The sequence below is a fragment of the Aphis gossypii genome, chromosome 3, assembly GCF_020184175.1.
Source record: "Aphis gossypii isolate Hap1 chromosome 3, ASM2018417v2, whole genome shotgun sequence".
Lineage (NCBI taxonomy): Eukaryota > Metazoa > Arthropoda > Insecta > Hemiptera > Aphididae > Aphis > Aphis gossypii.
The window spans coordinates 24,503,087-24,520,624 of NC_065532.1; the positions used below are offsets into that span (position 1 = coordinate 24,503,087).

General features: G+C 27.7%; 2 long non-coding RNA genes across 3 annotated transcripts; both read left to right on the forward strand.

Moving 5' to 3' along the window:
* Window positions 1–2,678: 2,678 nt before the first annotated feature.
* Window positions 2,679–3,673, forward strand: LOC126551216 (uncharacterized). The gene is made up of 3 exons (XR_007605081.1): window positions 2,679–2,722; window positions 3,273–3,296; window positions 3,647–3,673. It is a non-coding gene; the product is annotated as an uncharacterized LOC126551216 (long non-coding RNA).
* Window positions 3,674–6,106: 2,433 nt separating this feature from the next.
* On the forward strand, window positions 6,107–9,760 carry LOC126551215 (uncharacterized). Of its 2 annotated transcripts, none has more exons than XR_007605078.1 (4): window positions 6,107–6,462; window positions 6,756–6,794; window positions 8,608–8,655; window positions 8,828–9,760. It is a non-coding gene; the product is annotated as an uncharacterized LOC126551215 (long non-coding RNA). The 2 variants fall into 2 exon arrangements; XR_007605079.1 differs by having other exon boundaries at window positions 8,907–9,760.
* Window positions 9,761–17,538: the final 7,778 nt, after the last annotated feature.

Below are 17,538 nucleotides of genomic sequence, written 5' to 3' on the forward strand. Positions count from 1 at the left end.
CTTAATATTAACAAGGTATTAATCATTTTTAATTACTTAAATTATCATCAAGATACACTGTATTAAATATTAACAAATATAATAGAATACTTTTATAATTTTCAATTTCATCGAATTTTCTGTAAATTAATATTTCACTACAAAAATCATATATCATAGGTTTATTGTGTTTAATAATTTTATATTGTATTTTTATATTTTAACAAGACGTTTGAAAAAATAACCGGAAAAGAATGGAAAGGTATGTTACTTTATTCATTATTGCAATTGCTACAAACAGCATACGTAATCTTCTTTCTCGAGTGTTAACTAAAACTTAAAATTATTCAATCTATCAGAGTTTTGTAAGTTATAAAAACGCAAATTTACAACAACAATCATATCAATACTCAACCTTGTAGTTCAAGAAACATTTTAAAAAATTATAATATAGTTATAGATTATTTTCAAATTATAATTCCATTTTTTAAACCTCTTCTATAATTCATGGTCATTGATGAAAAGATCCATGTTGTATGATCACGTAGATTATTACAAATATTTTTAGCTACACTGTTGACAAAGAAAAAAAATTGTTTTTAGATTATAATATTTATTTCATTTTAAAATTACCAACAGATATAGTACAAGTAGTTTTGGCGTACTATGAGAAAATCCGTAGTACTTCAGTCAGTTTGTATGATCTTGGTACGTTTACAATTTCATAATTATTTATACAAATTTTTTAGAGAATTCGTCCCAAATGCTTTAATGTTAGACTTGTGTTGTCTTTGAACTTTAATTTTCATAATGTAACAGTCTACAAGGCCGACTACTCAGACTTCATACCTAAATCGAAAATCAACGCAACAGATAATTGGCAATATGTACAAAACATAAACTTAATGGAAGACTACCACGTGAAGACCAACAGAATGGAGGACTTAAACACTATTGCTAATACAAAACAACATTTGGATAAAACAAAAAAAGGAAACAACAAACTCGACGAGACACAATATACACAGAGTGTAAACGACTACATACTGTACTTATTTTCGAGTATAATTCTAATTATATTAATAATTATTATAACTTATTTAATTATCCAAAATAATCCATTCAATTATACAAACACGGATACGGACGAAAAAAAAGAGGAAGAAATGTCATTACCACAGGAGGATATAAAAAACGAAGCCACAGCACCACGGGAAATTGACATAGTCGAATTTCCATTAACACCTTGTAACAGTCCAAATTTTTACCCTAAACTTAAAACTCCGTTTTAAAAGGAAGTCAGGGACTTCCATGTTAGAGGAGAGAGATGTAGTAAACCGACGTAGTCACTTTACTAGTACATAGTCATTTTACTATTTAACGACGGTTAACACATATTAATAGTAAATTTTATTGACTTGTTGTTTACGCATAGGGTTATGCAGAAAATATATAGGATGGGTTAACCAGTTCGCAATTTTATTCTACGAAATAATATAATATAATTTCGGCCTTCTTTGATCCACCATGTCGATTCTTTACCGTGCAATCGTCCAGTGGAGATTTAGTATATATACGAGTCATCCCAGATCACCGGACTCAGCTTAGTCGTTGGGACGCGCCCTGACATCGCCGCTTGTACTCTAAGTCTAGATCCAAGTCTTAAATTAACTAATTTCTCGGGTAGAGTCATTATACTCTGTCCACAGATTTATTAAGTATTGTTAAACATTGAATTACAATTACATATATTTCTTAACATAATAAACTATATATTATACTAACTCAAATTGTTGTATTCAACTTATTACGTATCCCGAACTCCATCTACTTACGTACGACCGACAAGCGTTCCAGAGATATATTTATATATATATGTGTAACGCGTGTAGTTCGAGCAGCACCTGAGGTCACTGCCAGTTCACTACATCGTGCACCACCAACAGAAGCGGATGGATTTGAGGGAATAAAACATTCCTCAATTAATTTATCCAACCATTACTTATTTGACGGCAAATTTCATGACATTGTGTCAAATATTGGAACAAAGTTAATTGCAAAATGTGTACTCTGCCAAATTAATATTTAATATTTAAAAGAGTTATTAATATTGTTTTTTTTATTTTACTAATAAGTTCTTATGTGATAGGTACATTCAAAGGTAAGTATATTTATTGAATTTGAGTAAAAGCATCAATTTAAAATCATAAGATTAATGATGTAGGTAATATATGTACCAAATTATTTTATTTATTAAAAGAGAAGATAAATTATAAAGAAAAATATTTATTGATAAATCGTTATAACTTACAATCGAATTCATCGTTCCAGTGACCTATTTAAGGTTGCGAAGGGGTCGTCAGGCCTTTTCTGATCTGTGTAGGTACTAGGTACTGTACTATATAAGTAATGCTAAATATTATATGGTATTTTATCTAGTGGTCTTCCATTAAAAGATTTCTGGCTATGCCACTGTATGCAAGTTTAAAAAAACAGCAAAAACAATTTTATCTATTTTTTTATCTGCATAAAATTATATTTATTTTATTTTTTATTTTTATTATTATATTTATCTTTATCTAGATACTTTTGGAATTTCTATTTATTATCTTTATCTAGATAATATTTTAGTTATCTATTCCCAACACTGGTAACAAGTAAATTTAACCGAGTAACATATTATTTTATTCTTTTAATTCAGATGAATACATAAAAACTCCAGAAAAATTTTGTATTGAAGAGTGTGAGTAATATTATTATAAACTGTACAGAATATAAAATCGTATAAATGTAAAATGTCCCATTATAATATTTTAATATATCAAATAATACTATGAATAGTTGTGTTGAATACATAGACTGTAATCTAAATATATTAAACTATGACAATATATATAGTTGAAGAAAGTTCTAATGGTTTTTCATGTTTTAGATTACAAGAAACAAAATTTTAACCATTAAAAGAATGATTGTTACTTTTCATTTATATATCAAATTCTCTCATAATACATTAAACTATATTGTTTTAATAGATATTCAATTATCTTCATGTAGGTACCGCCTTTGAAAAGTAATTACTTTTAATCAATGCATGTCATACACCATAACTTAATAAATCAATTAATTAATGCTTTACATATACAAATAAAAAAAAAATCCGTCATTATACATCCACATGCAAAGATTATGTCATATCATTTTAATAGGAAAGTCAAAATAAAACCATTTTAATAATAAACTGTATTTTTATTTTATCGTAAAACACTAACTTTTATTTATTATAATTTTAAAAGTAAAGGCCACTTGTTGTTTTATGGGTAAGTATATGTATGCTACATTTATTTTAATCGAAAAATATAATTAGATAAAATAAACTATTTATTTTAAAAAATCATATATTATTATAATTTATATTTATTAAAATATAGATATTTCTGTAACAAATATCAATATAATTTTCTGAGAACAGCTTCTGGAATTTTTTGAAAAATTAATATGTAATTAATATAGCATATAAATATAAATTATAATATATCATATAATTGACTAATAAAGTTAAATAAATTGTATAAAACATAATAAGAAACAGTATTTCATAACTTTGTCTTAACATTTAACATAATTCCAAATATGTAATATAAAATAATTTATAATGACTTTATTATAGTTATAGGATTTTTCTACAAACGGAGTAAGACCACGCATTTATTTATTATTATTATTTTAATTGTAAATACCTTTAATCAAGGTTACTTAATATGTATATTTCTTTAATTATTTTAAACTCATTATAACCGATGAATGAATCTTTTATAATAGTATTTGTATATAATTTTAAAAAAAGTGTTCTTTTAAGTCTTATTATCTTATAATATAAGATATTAGAGAATAAACAGAATTGTTTGGATTGTATAGGCAAATAAAATAATAATATTTAATTTTATCTAACATTTTATTGTTTATGTTATCAATTTATCATTGGGAAAAAATATTATTTTTGATTAGGTGTTCTTACTTCGGTAGATTTAAGAAGATTCATAGTCATATAAAAAGGCAGGGAACGTTATTGATTTTGAGTGTGTTTATAAGTAGAAAACGCATAGATATTGAATTCCATCAAGTTCTGAAATTTTATTTAGTTTTATAATTGTTTGTTCAATAAAATTGCAAACATTTTATTTTTTTGACATTCTTTTGCTTTGGCACACAGAATCGAAAATCGTTACGGAAATGCGTTACAGGGCGATTACCCTGGTTACATGGAAACATTGATATAAATAAAATATAAAAAAATCATTGTGTGCTACCTACCCTGATAACCTGGGAGTAAACAGGTAACCAGGAGTAACCAGGTAACCAGGGTAACCGTAACTATATTTTAGTATAAATAAGCGATTTATCAAAGACATAAAATGTGGTACTTCATTGCAGACTCGTATGCAATATGATTTTTTAAATATTTATTCGCGTTGATTGTTCTGGTTTAATAGATTTTACAATTTCTTGATAAGGCTATTGAGTGTTTATAATTTTTAGTGAGTGCCGATCTGTTTTTAATGGCGGTTATTCCAAATATTAATTAAAAAATTGACGTGAGATTTGTCTTATTGTATCAGAGGTACCAGAGAGATAAGATGGATAAATGACTGTGTACGATTTGATTGCCAGTATATAATTTTGTTTCCAATGTTTAGTAAAATATTCAACATATTAGCATAACCCAAAAAACATCACGAAGCGATTGGCTGACAAGTTTCTCAAAAATGTTGTTATTTTTAGTTTTTTTATATTTTTATTTATTAATTATTTTTTGTATTATATTATATTTATTTTTTATTAAAAACATTTACTTAGTAGGTAAATTAATATAATACAATTTTAGTAATTTCTTAAAAATTTATAACACATTGTTTTTATAAATTGGTAAATGGTAACAAAATTACCAGTATACCGTGACATCACTTCTTTAAAAAAAAAAATGTTTTCCTTGGTGTTTTTAAGATTCCATAATTCCATTAATCATACATTTTATGTACGTTTCCGATTGTGCTTCTAAGAGCTCATCTATAAATACATAAATAACTGGGTGTCCACTATAAAAACAACTGTTGAGTTTAGAATGAAAACTCTCACAAGTATTCGTAGTTATACTTAAAGTAGTGGAGAATTGAGTCCATATACTTGGTGGAAAACTTGCGCTCTCATACTTGTCATTAACTCGTCTGTAAAGCAATCGCTACTTTCTACTGGGCTTAAGAAGGGTAACTTTTTCGTAAATTCATGCGTGGTCTCGATGGACATAAGAGCGAGTTGTGTGTGACGGTCGAACTCTTTGCGGTCGTACACTCTTTACTCGTACTATTTATTGATAATTGATGTACAACAATAAGGATTCAACTTTTACCTACCTCTTAGTGACTCGGGCATCAACTCACCCTTTGCGAGATAAATAATAGGTTACTAGTCCCTACTTAGAATTATATCACCCTATATTATATATTTGTATTTATAATAATAAGAAAAAAGAGATAATACTAGATGTAATTGATTATCTTTGTTATGTTGACAAATTAATGACTATACAATGAACTATTTTTGGAAGTTGTTTCATTAAGGGTGTCCCCACTCCTTAATGAAATATAGTTATTGAGATACGACGATCTTGTAATCCAATGAATTTTTACACTAATTCACTGGAATTTCATTAGGTGTTTGCTAAGAATAGAATGAAATAAAACATAAATTATGTTATTGGATTAAGTGCTTAATTGTATTCTAAAATCCGAATTGCAGTATTTTAATAATTTTTCTGATAATTTTATTATAATTTACGTTTATACTGTTACAGCTATTAAAAGTAAGCTTATATAATAATTTAGTTTAGTGAAGACTTTCAAAATTAATTTAAAATTAAACATAATTCTATCACCTAACCTATGTATAAGCAAATTTCATTAATGATAAAGAATAATATGTTATATTTTTGAGGCCCGACTTTGATATAAAGATTATTAACAATAACAACTTAAGATATACGTTAAAAACATACGATAAACCGAGTTTTAATATATATAACAAATACATAAAAATACAATATAAATACACAAAATACATATAACACGTAATTTATAAAATTATTTTCGGATTCTATGTTATTTTTCCTACTAACTCATTATCAATTGACTAAAATGCATCGTCATAGTAATTGTAACAAATAATATTTTGCCATGTCTCTTAAAGAGGACATGGGGTCTGAAAAGGTTAATTTCAAATTCATTAAGTTAATTTATTATTTTTATCATACTTTTAGAATGTACAAGTAAGATAACTTAACAATAAACTTTTAAAGATTATAGTTGAATGTATCATTCATTAAAATTTCATATAATAATCAAATATATTATACAACTATTGCATTATTGTTAACATTAAATTTATCAAATTATGTATTTTAAACAGAGCAAATTCTTCAAAAGTATGATAGTAAGTAAATAAATGTAACAACATATTATACTTAATCTTAGAGATCTTAATGTAAAATACAGACCTACTACTGATCAAAATTTTACTAATTGAAAAATTCCTGTATGAGTTCAGTACGCCTACACCTAAATTAAACATATTCTAATGTTTTTAACCATTTTTAACATAATTTTGATCGTAATTATTATGGCATAAAGAAAAAAATAAATAAAATACTACCTAAAAATATGTAAAAAAAAAATAAATAAAATAATGTAGTAGATTATGTAATTTATATATTATTAATTTAATAGAGTTGGACCGATACAAAAATGTTAAAATAACATATAATGGTAAGAAAACTAATATAGTATACTTAAATGATTGATGAAATTTCACTAATATATTATTAATAGAACTAAAATTGTGAAGAAAATATATATTTAAAAATGTATTTTGTCGTTTAAAACTTATAAAAAAAAATTAAATATTATCAATCAAAAATGCTTATTTCAATTTAATTATTTTTTTTTTTCATGAATTGACAATTTATCCATATACTTTTCAAAGAGAATTTATTACAATGTAATCAGTGGTTTTCAACCGGTGGGGGGGGCGAATTTGGAGTATTTTCGGATGGAGGGGATTTAGTGATGATGGGATTACAAAAATAATTATGTACTTTTACTATGTTTCCAATTGAAATCACATATTCTTAAATTATTATTTTATTATTTTATCAGTTGTTATTATAATTCTACAATATTAGTAATTATTGCGAGCATGGTACTTCGTGCTGTATTAACACACGTCATCTATAATATATGGGTACAATTGTTTTGTAGTCGTTATCATCATCATATAATCTATTTATACATATGCATTGATTATACCACGAAAGAACAATTTGCATAGAAAATCCACTCTACACGTGTTTTGTACCGTGCCTTGTTGAGTGGACTGTATCTTCTTAGTTGCGTTCGTTCGCTTGTGATGTTTTGGCTGTGTTATTGCCGTACGGTCCGACTGTGCAAGTCTGCCCTTGTTGGGTCTTGCTACAGCTAGGTGCCGTATATCAGACGTCCCAAAAACCGCGCAAGTCTGCCTGGGTAGGTCGTGCTACGGTTGAGGTAGGCTGAATACTGAATGATTTTGTGCTCCGCACTGGTATTTATAGGCGGCGACGCTGTGTAATCGCCGAAGCAGCCCGCGTTTGTCTTGTGATTGGTTATTGCGGTCGTAACTACGCCCTCCGTGGCCTGTGATTCGTTGACGCCTGAAGATACGCAATCCCTGGCCTGTGATTGGCTACAAATTTGAACTATTAACGCTTATAAAAAAAAATTGCGCCTAACGATTTTTAATTTTTTTAGCTAAAATAGAACAACTCATTAGAAACCTTGTTAAAGTTTTTTTAGTCATTCAAATTTTTTTGTCGATACTTTAAAAAAAAAATGCTCATAAAAATTGAAAATTTCAGTGGTCTATATATAACTCAGAAAAATTTAACTGTATATAGGTAATACTAACATAAACATATAGTGAAAATTTCAAGTATTTACAGTTATTATGTTTAAAAATACTGTAAAATAAAATTATCAAATTTGTAAAAAACTGGTTTTGCGTAAAACTTCCTGTTTTTCTGTTACTTTTTTAGGGTTTTTCCAAACGGTTTTGAAAACTATTGAAAATTTTTAACTTTTGACCCCCCAAAGCACCAACTAGATTCACTTTCCTATCAGAAACGGGGCTGAGTTTAAAAATCGAAGCACTTTTACTGCTCCAAAACGTAATGACAGACACAAAAAAAAAACACATATCATTGTAAAATCAATATGTTCATCACTCCGTTCTGAATCTAAAAAGGTGGTTAAGTGGTAACACTCTACAGTCTCTCTATTTCCTATAATTTATAACGTTCGAACTATCTCTATAGCTAATTTAAAAACTGGTTTTGCGTAAAAATTCCTGTTTTTCTGTTAGGGTTTTTTCTGACGCTTTTGTAAACTGTTGGAAACATCTAACTTTTGAATTTTATAATGCACAAAAAATATTAAATTTGCCAACCTAACCTGAAGTTTAAAACAAAAACATTTTTAAAAAAAAGGTTAGGTTAATAAAAAAATTAATTAATGATTTTCAACAATTTTATACTTTCCTTTGTAGATCTCAAATGGAATGAAAATTCGAGCATGTCATCAGAGGAAGAAATAGGTAAATATCAAGTTTAAACTAAATTACGATTATTTTGTAAGAACAAACTTTTCAGTGTCTGACGCGTATCTATCATTTTTGCGTCATATACTGTGATAGATCTAAATATTTATCTAATCATAAATTTTTATCTTATCACGCTTGATTTAATTACAAATTTAAACTGTAACAGGTATGTAATTTGTGAGGTCCATTCGTTCCATCTTAGATTTTTATGTATACATTACATATTTGATACTGGAAAATTTTAGAACGGCTAGAAATAATTTATGCTTTCGAGAGAGGACGAAACAACGAAAGCACCACTCGAAAATCTTCGAGTTGACAATTATAAATATTATTATAAGGGATACCGGTCGTCAATCACACATACATGCCTGAATGTAATAGGAGATAAAACCCCTTTGTCACACAATAACGCTTCAAAGAAATAGGACTTGGAAATATCAAGCTAAACAGAAATGGACAAATTGTATTATATGGGCGAGGGTCTTGTGGTCGATTCGGTATGATTTGATTAACATAAGGTACAAACAACAATTATATTTGAAATTAACGTATGTGAATCTGCGCACCTCGAAGACCTACATGACTTATTATGTCAAGACATAAGAAATATATTCTTATTTCAAAACACCAACAACATTTTGCAAATAATTTTCAAACATTTGGAAATTGGTTTTCAGAATTTGCAAATTATTTCTCTGCCCGCTATAAACAAAATAAGACAGGCCAACTTCATGGAGCCCCCACTTTTGAGCTACAAATTTCAAAATGCCACTAACATTTTACAAATAAATCTGAAAACCAATTTGCAAATGTTTGCAAATTATTTGAAAATAAGTATATGACTTTTAAAAAAATCGACCATGGTTGGGGGCCAAATTCACGCACATAGAAAAACATAATGATATAATTAATATTATTATAATAAAGATTATAAATATTTCGTATTTCTGCGTATACCAGTTTATGTTTATCTATATTTACTATTATATATATATATATATATACGTTTACAATACATATAATATTATTCCATTGTTTACCCCTTGGAATTACCCATAAACATACACGGGTCTATTTCGTATAAGACCCTCAAACTTTGACGCACTAGTACTGCAGATATAAATAGTCTTATAATATATGAATATGTATACATATATATATATATATATATATATATATATGTGTGTGTGTGTATGTGGGTGTGTGTGATGAACCATTAATATCCATCTATACATTATTGTTGGGTAATATACACAAATACACTACAGTTAATATTATAATAATATGATATACTTCAAAGTTTTGATTACCTAACCACAGTGCCACAGTTAATTATACGAGTATGCAACGTGGACAGTTACTGTCATCATTTGTGGTTTTCTCCTGTTCTTGTTTGTTTACCTATTAGCTATATCCTTATTTTGATTCTTGACCAGTAATATTTAAGTATGAAGCGATTTTTAACTAAAACATGTATGGATGATTCTAAAAAATCCAGAAATGTATCAACAGCTATCAATTTAGCTGAAGTATCTATAGTATCTATAGACGACCCAGGACACTTCGATGAAGCTCGTTCACCACCAACAGAAGCGGATGGATTTGAGGGAATAAAACATTATATTGGAACAAAGTTAATTGCAAAATGTGAACTATGCCAAATTAATATTTAATATTTAAAAGAGTTATTGATTTTTTATTTTACTAATAAGTTCTTATGTGATAGGTACATTCATAGGTAAGTATATTTATTGAATTTGAGTAAAAGCATCAATTTAAAATCATAAGATTAATGATGTAGGTAATATGTGTACCAAAATTTTTGATTTTTTAAAGGAGAAGATCAATTATAAAGAAAAATATTTATTGATAAATCGTTATAACTTATAATCGAATTTATCTTTCCAGTGACCTATTTAAGGTTGCGAAGGGGTCAAGCCTTTTCTGATCTGTGTACTAGGTACTGTACTATATAAGTAATGCTAAATATTATATGGCATTTAATCTAATGGTCTCCCATTAAAAGATTTCTGGCTATGCCACTGTATGCAAGTATCAAAAAATAACAAAAACAATTTTATCTATTTTTTTATCTGGATAAAATTATATTTATCTACTATCTTTATCCAGATACTTTTGGAACTTCTATCTATTATCTTTATCTAGATAATATTTTGGTTATCTATTCCCAACACTGCTTCTTGCACATCTGTTTAGGGTGCCACTTGACTTATTCGGTATAATCGTATCTTGGTCTGACACTAGTGGTGTCGTTTGATGAACTGGGAAGCCTCTCACATACCTCCACAGGAGCTGGCGAACTTACACGATAATAAAAAATAAGGGTACCAGTTTCGACCTTGAGTAAATGCAAGGCATCGAAAAGGGCCTAATAATAATAAATACTTACGAAGAAGAGTGTAGTATTTATAGAATATTGACAGCCATACCCAATCTGTCCATCTATACTATTATATAAAATTGTAAGGCGTTTTCTACGACCGCGCTAACTGAGAAAACTACTGAACCGATTTGTCTGAAATTTTTTACTGTTATACCTGACACTCATTGTCTGAAGGTTTTAGTACCACTTTTGTCAATAAGCCCTAACGCCGGGAGGTGCTCAAACAGAGATTTTGAGATTTACGATTGGAATTTTGGTTATTTTGGTTGCTATGAGTTACAATATTAACAATAATTGGCACGAAAGAAATTATTATACCTGAATTTGTTATTATTTGTTTCCATGGCAATCAATGAATCAACACAATGCATCACATTGCCAATAAATTTCTGTAAAATAACAGCAAAGACAAATGAGTTAATTGACAAAGTTTTTTCAAATATACCACAAAATTACAGAAATGGTACGGAACCCTTCGTATACAAATTCGTCTCGCACTCGGCCGGTTTTTTATGTTCCCGTTTTGGGACAAAACTTTTTATTTTCTAGTTTTTAGTTTCAGTTTTGTACCAATTCCTTTCTTGAATGTTATCGGCACGCATCATCAGATTTTTATTTTTTTTTTTTTGTCTGGAAGGGGTTGGGAAATGGTGCATTGTAATTAAATGTACTTTTTTAAATTTTTTTCACAAAGTTATGTTATATACTTTCTTGAATGTTACCACATCGTCTGATAATTAATTTTTTTTGTCGAAGTGGTGGAAGAAGGCGGATTGTATTTTTATGTTCCCATTTTTAATTAAAAAATGTCACGGTCATTAGCATATCGCAAACGTAATGCTAGTTTTAATTATTAAAATATGTAGTCCACGAGACATTTTCGACACGAACAGAGAATATTCTTAACTCAAAGTTTTGAAATATTTGTTTTTTTTTTTCTAATATTTAATCAAATGTCACAAAATTCTTAAATTCCGATTGTGTCTGAGAGAGAAAACCCGTACTACAAAGTATGTGACATAAACGAAAAAAATGTATTAATTATTGCACATTAGACTGATTACAATATAAAAGTAAATATATTAATCAATGCAGATTAATATACTCCTTTCAAGTTGACACGGCTCACCTTTTTTTGCATAACTGTTCTGTTTTTTTTCCACCTTAATTATTTTAAGTAGTGGAAATCGTTATGTGTGACTTGCAAACCACTGACGCCGTGAATCGAGTTTTACTTAGAGTAATCAAGCCATGTCTCTGCAATCCGGTACATCCAGTTATTTGGCTCCGTTTTGTTTTTATTTTTTTCATCATTATAATAGCCATAAAAATACTATCGTAAATAATCAAACCAACTGAATAAGATCTAATGAACGAATTGGCTCATTCGATTCAGTTAATATGAACGTGTTGGACGTGTGTTTTATAAATAATTTATAGTCGTGAACCTAGCTACAATATATTTTTACTTAAGAGTATATCGTGCAACATTATAATACGAGTAAAACACAACAACAGTGCTTTAGTTTTGTTTAAAAACAATAAAAATTTGAAAAGTATTTGCAAAATATTAAAAACAAGCGAGTTTCTCGAAATTGATTTTTCCTTATATACCTGGGTTTTTGCAAGAACTTTATGTAAATTCATAGAAGTATATGATTTTCTGACTATTGAAAGCTGGATGGATAAATTAAAAAATTGTTTTGTATTTTACCAAACAACTATACATAACAATTCCTTTTTTATTTTTCTTCACTATATGGTGGACACCTGGCGTTTAACATTATTCAGCGATTTTAATTGCACACTTTGGTCTAATATCACTAGAACTGCTCAGTAAATTACTCTACACTATACATTTAACCATCCCATAAAAATCTAAGATAGATCAAATTTCCAATTAATCAAATAACAATCCTATTACAATATAGTATACAGCACTACAATGATTGAAAAATATAGTTTATTACGGCACATTTATAAACATATTTTATTATTATATTTTTATTATAGATAACTTAACTCAAACCTGGCCAGGTAATTATTTTGTACAATAACATTCAGCACCACTTGTACCCTTAAATTTATTGATACCAAGTACACTGTATTTAGTCATGAAAATAGTTTCAGTAGATATCTTTATTTTGTTAGGTATATAGAATCTTTATTTTTACGGAAATTAGATGTATATATTTTTTTTTTAGTTTGGTGAATTATTTAGTTCGTAACCTAACCTAACCTTTATCACTTGTGTAGACTAGTTTCATGCATTTATTCTATTGAAAATACACCAGAGTACATCAAATGTTTTTAAAATAACAACCATAATCGTATATTTTAAATGGATTAATGAATATTAATTATTAGCGGATATATTTGAAAATAAGACGCTTATAGTTTGTAGCTATCGGTTGCGATCACACTCTGTCTATGAGCTCCACTCGTACAGAACAATCGTCAATAATTTTGTTGGGTATATAGAATATTTATTTTTAAAGATTGTACACAGCATTCGCTTATAATTGCTATAAAATTTAAGTATTATTGTACTAAAATAAATAATCCAAAAAATGAACTGTTGTTTATATAGTTTCACAAAAAACACATTATGTAATATATTTTTTATATACATGTATACATATATAATTATTTTTTTGTTTAGATGATAGAAAAAAACTGTACTTCAAATACCTTGGAAAGTTAATTTTTAAATATACTAGAGGTAAAGAACAATAATTAATAATAATACTTTTTTTAGAAATAAGTTTAATTATAGAATAACGATACTGCGTGCGTGGATGTCCAAGCTTAAATTGTCTAATTTACTGAGAAAGTGAGAATAAGCACACAACGGTTAGCTACGATTATGTAATAAATAGGTAACTTGTCATAAAAAAAAACATAGTGATTATTTCAATTAAAATTGTGGACTGTGTGATAGCTGATATATTATCAATCATTATTCTTTTATAATCGTGTATGATAGTAATAAAGTAATATTACTGAACCTATGCCATTAACAAAAAATAATATCATAAAATTAATATTATTCATAGATCTATTAACTAATAGCAGCTTATATGTCTATGACACAAACTAATATAATATACAATTTATAAAGGATAAGCCAATTTAGGACTAACCTAACCTTCATCAGATAAATTTTCATTGTGTTTCTGATCCATGACTAAACCAAATCGTCTTATGGACAGTATAGAATAATAAAAGCACGTATAAGTATATTGATACAATCAATAGGTTGCTATAATGACGAGACATGAAAACCAGACGTCAGATCGAGGATGTGACATAATACAGATATCTCTACACTAACTTTTCACAATGTGTTTTTTATGATATGATTCGAAGCTTTAACGTACAGTAATATACAGTAATAACTACTTGAAAAACTATATACTGAGGATCTTAAAATGAATGTGAAATCCTATAAAGTCTTAGCAGCAATAATACTATGTATCAAGTAACAGTATCACAAGTATAACAATGTACAACATGTACGAGATAAAATATATAAACTTGTAGTAGTAATCTGTCTGAAAAGGAAAATTTGATTAGACGAAAGTATTTTTTATTAATATATAACCATTTTTTATTTTCCATGAATTTTAAAGTAGTTTTTTGTTTTAGCTTTTATTTATTTATTATTTTATTAATACAACAGACGCCCTACCTAACCAAATAATTTTATTCAACAAATTCTTTCCTACATACAGCTAAATATTTATACATTTTTGATTTATTTATAGCTATTTAATATTTTATAATTAATAAATAAATAAAAGTAATATAAGTATTTATTTGTGGTTTTAGTAATGTCACATTTTGTTGTTAAGACTTGGTGCGAAAAACGTTATGAAATAATACACAACAAATCTAAAGATAGCACACTCGCTAATGAAGAAAACGAGGATAATGGCACTGATAAGTGATTACCAAAGGAAACCAACAGATTAGAAGCCCGTTTCTATTATATTTTTAATATTCGCTATGGGTTCCAAATCCATTTACTTATTAATTATAAATCTAATAATTATTGTTATTTTTTGTGTGTGTGTGTGTGTGTGTGTGGGAGGGGCATGGATTAGGTATGTACAATATAATATTATGGTTGTCATAAAATCAATGATTACAAATTTAAAGTAATTTAAAATAAAATTTGTTTAAATATAGACATTAATCGAAATAAAACACTGGTTTTGTTGTTTACTAAATTTTTAGAGTGCATCTCTGCAATGAATGTATTATGTTCCAAGTTGAGTTTTTTGTGAAAACTGCTGTTCCTACTGATAATCATCCTGCTTTGAAGGTTAAGTTACCAATAATTAGAGTAGGTAACTCTTTTTATGTTCGTGACCAACCTACTTTAAATTTTATAAAACTGTGGACAAAATAAGTATATGTTCATTTAAATCTTCGTCTGATTGGTTTTTGACTTGATCACTATAGATATTCTCATTACATTATGTTTATAATAATGATAATAATATTACCATATGATAACAGGAATTACCCATTTCCGTCAAAATTTGAAATGGCCGATTCCGCCATCGCCCGTTTCCACCAATTTAAAAAAAAGGTTCGATTCCCGTTTCCGCCAATTTACCTGCTATGGTAAAGTTATTGTAATATATTCCATATTTTTGGTACATGGTTTATAATATGATAATTGATAACATTAAATATTGAAAAATATATAAATAACTAATAAATCAAATAATAAATACATAATATTTTGTCATAGTTTTAATACATATAATAATAAAGTAAAAATCACTTATTCATAATTAATGTACACAATGTTTTGTCATAGTTTTTATAAAAATAATGATAATGCAAAAAAGATTTTTTAATAAATACAGTAATTAAAATAATTAAAAAGTCATAATATTTTGTAAATTTATTTAACATAATTAAATGCAACACTATTCACGTACAAATAACGCGATATTAGTTTGTTTTTAAAATCAGTTATAGCCTTATTAGTCCTAGCACATTTTAACAAACTGGATTTATTTTTTGGGGTATTTGGAATATTTAAATTTGCGCTGTTCATTTTAATGTAAGTGTCCGTCTGGACATTTTTAACCAAAATTTTTAAAAATATACTTATATTTGGGTGCGATTTATAAAACTGTTGATTGAAGTGTGAATGAAACGATTCACAATTATTAGTTGTTAGACATAAACTTTCTGTCATGCATGCCCATATTTTTGGAGGAAATTTTGAATTTTCGTGTAGGTATATAAGTTTTTAATAAATAATCTGTATATTGTGTATATTGATGATTATCTGGCATACAAAACAATCTGATACGTCTTCTGGATTTAAATACATCAATCCAAATGTGTGCTTTAATCAATTATTTTTTTTTTGTAATCGACAATTAAGCCAAGTTCTAATATCATATCTATTTTTTGCGGCTGCGTAAATAATGGGTCAGCGAGTTCAATGCCGTCGGGTATTTTAAGATTATGCAGGTCGATCGTTTTATAGGTATATTACTTGTTATAAAAAAAAATAGTTTTGATAATACTAAGCAATTGATTTCGTTTAAATAATCACTAAATCGAGATGTTAATTTAATAGTTATTGCAGTACGGGCAATGTGCAACGATAATTGTATTCCCGATACTGAACAATTAACCTTTTCTCTTTTTGTACGTAATATTTGAGCCATATCTTCGGTTATAAAATTACTTTGCGACCCAGAGTCTAATAGTGCACGATATATAACAGGTAGACCATTGTTGTCAATAACGCGTACGTACTATGGCTGTGGGTAATATTATTTGGTCATTATAATTATGATATGCGTGTGCAGTCACCGTTGTGATATTATGTTCGGGCTCAATGTTTGTTTTGACTTCATTATCTTTGTTATTTGCCTCATTAATAATTTTTACTAAATGTAATAACGAATTATGCGATTTATTGCATTTAAAACATTTTTTAAATTTACATTTTTTGTCCTAATATATTCGTAGACAAGTTTTTGCATAAATTTAAATCAGTAACGTTTTGAATTCGCTGAGGAACTGACATATCCAAAAATGTTGGACATTTATATATATAGTATGCGATTGTTTACAAACAAAACATTTTATATCGTCAGCCGAAAAATACGCTGATTTGAAATTTGACACCTCTTTTGCAGGAATGTTATCAACAAATCTATTGATGCTACATTAGTTTAGGGGGCTTCCATTTCCCATTCTGTTAATGTATTTGAATCTAGTTTGGTAGTAACTAAATGTATTAAAAGAGAACCCCACAACTTTGGATTTTGATCTAATGTCTCTAATGCGTTCATGTGTGCAATTATTGTATCGGTTAATTGGGGTAATTTTGTTGAGGACTCACTGGAAATTGTCTCAGGGTCAAATAAAGCGTTTGTATGTGCTTGTGCTAAAACCTTTTTATTACTGTATCTTGCTGTCAATGTAGCCCA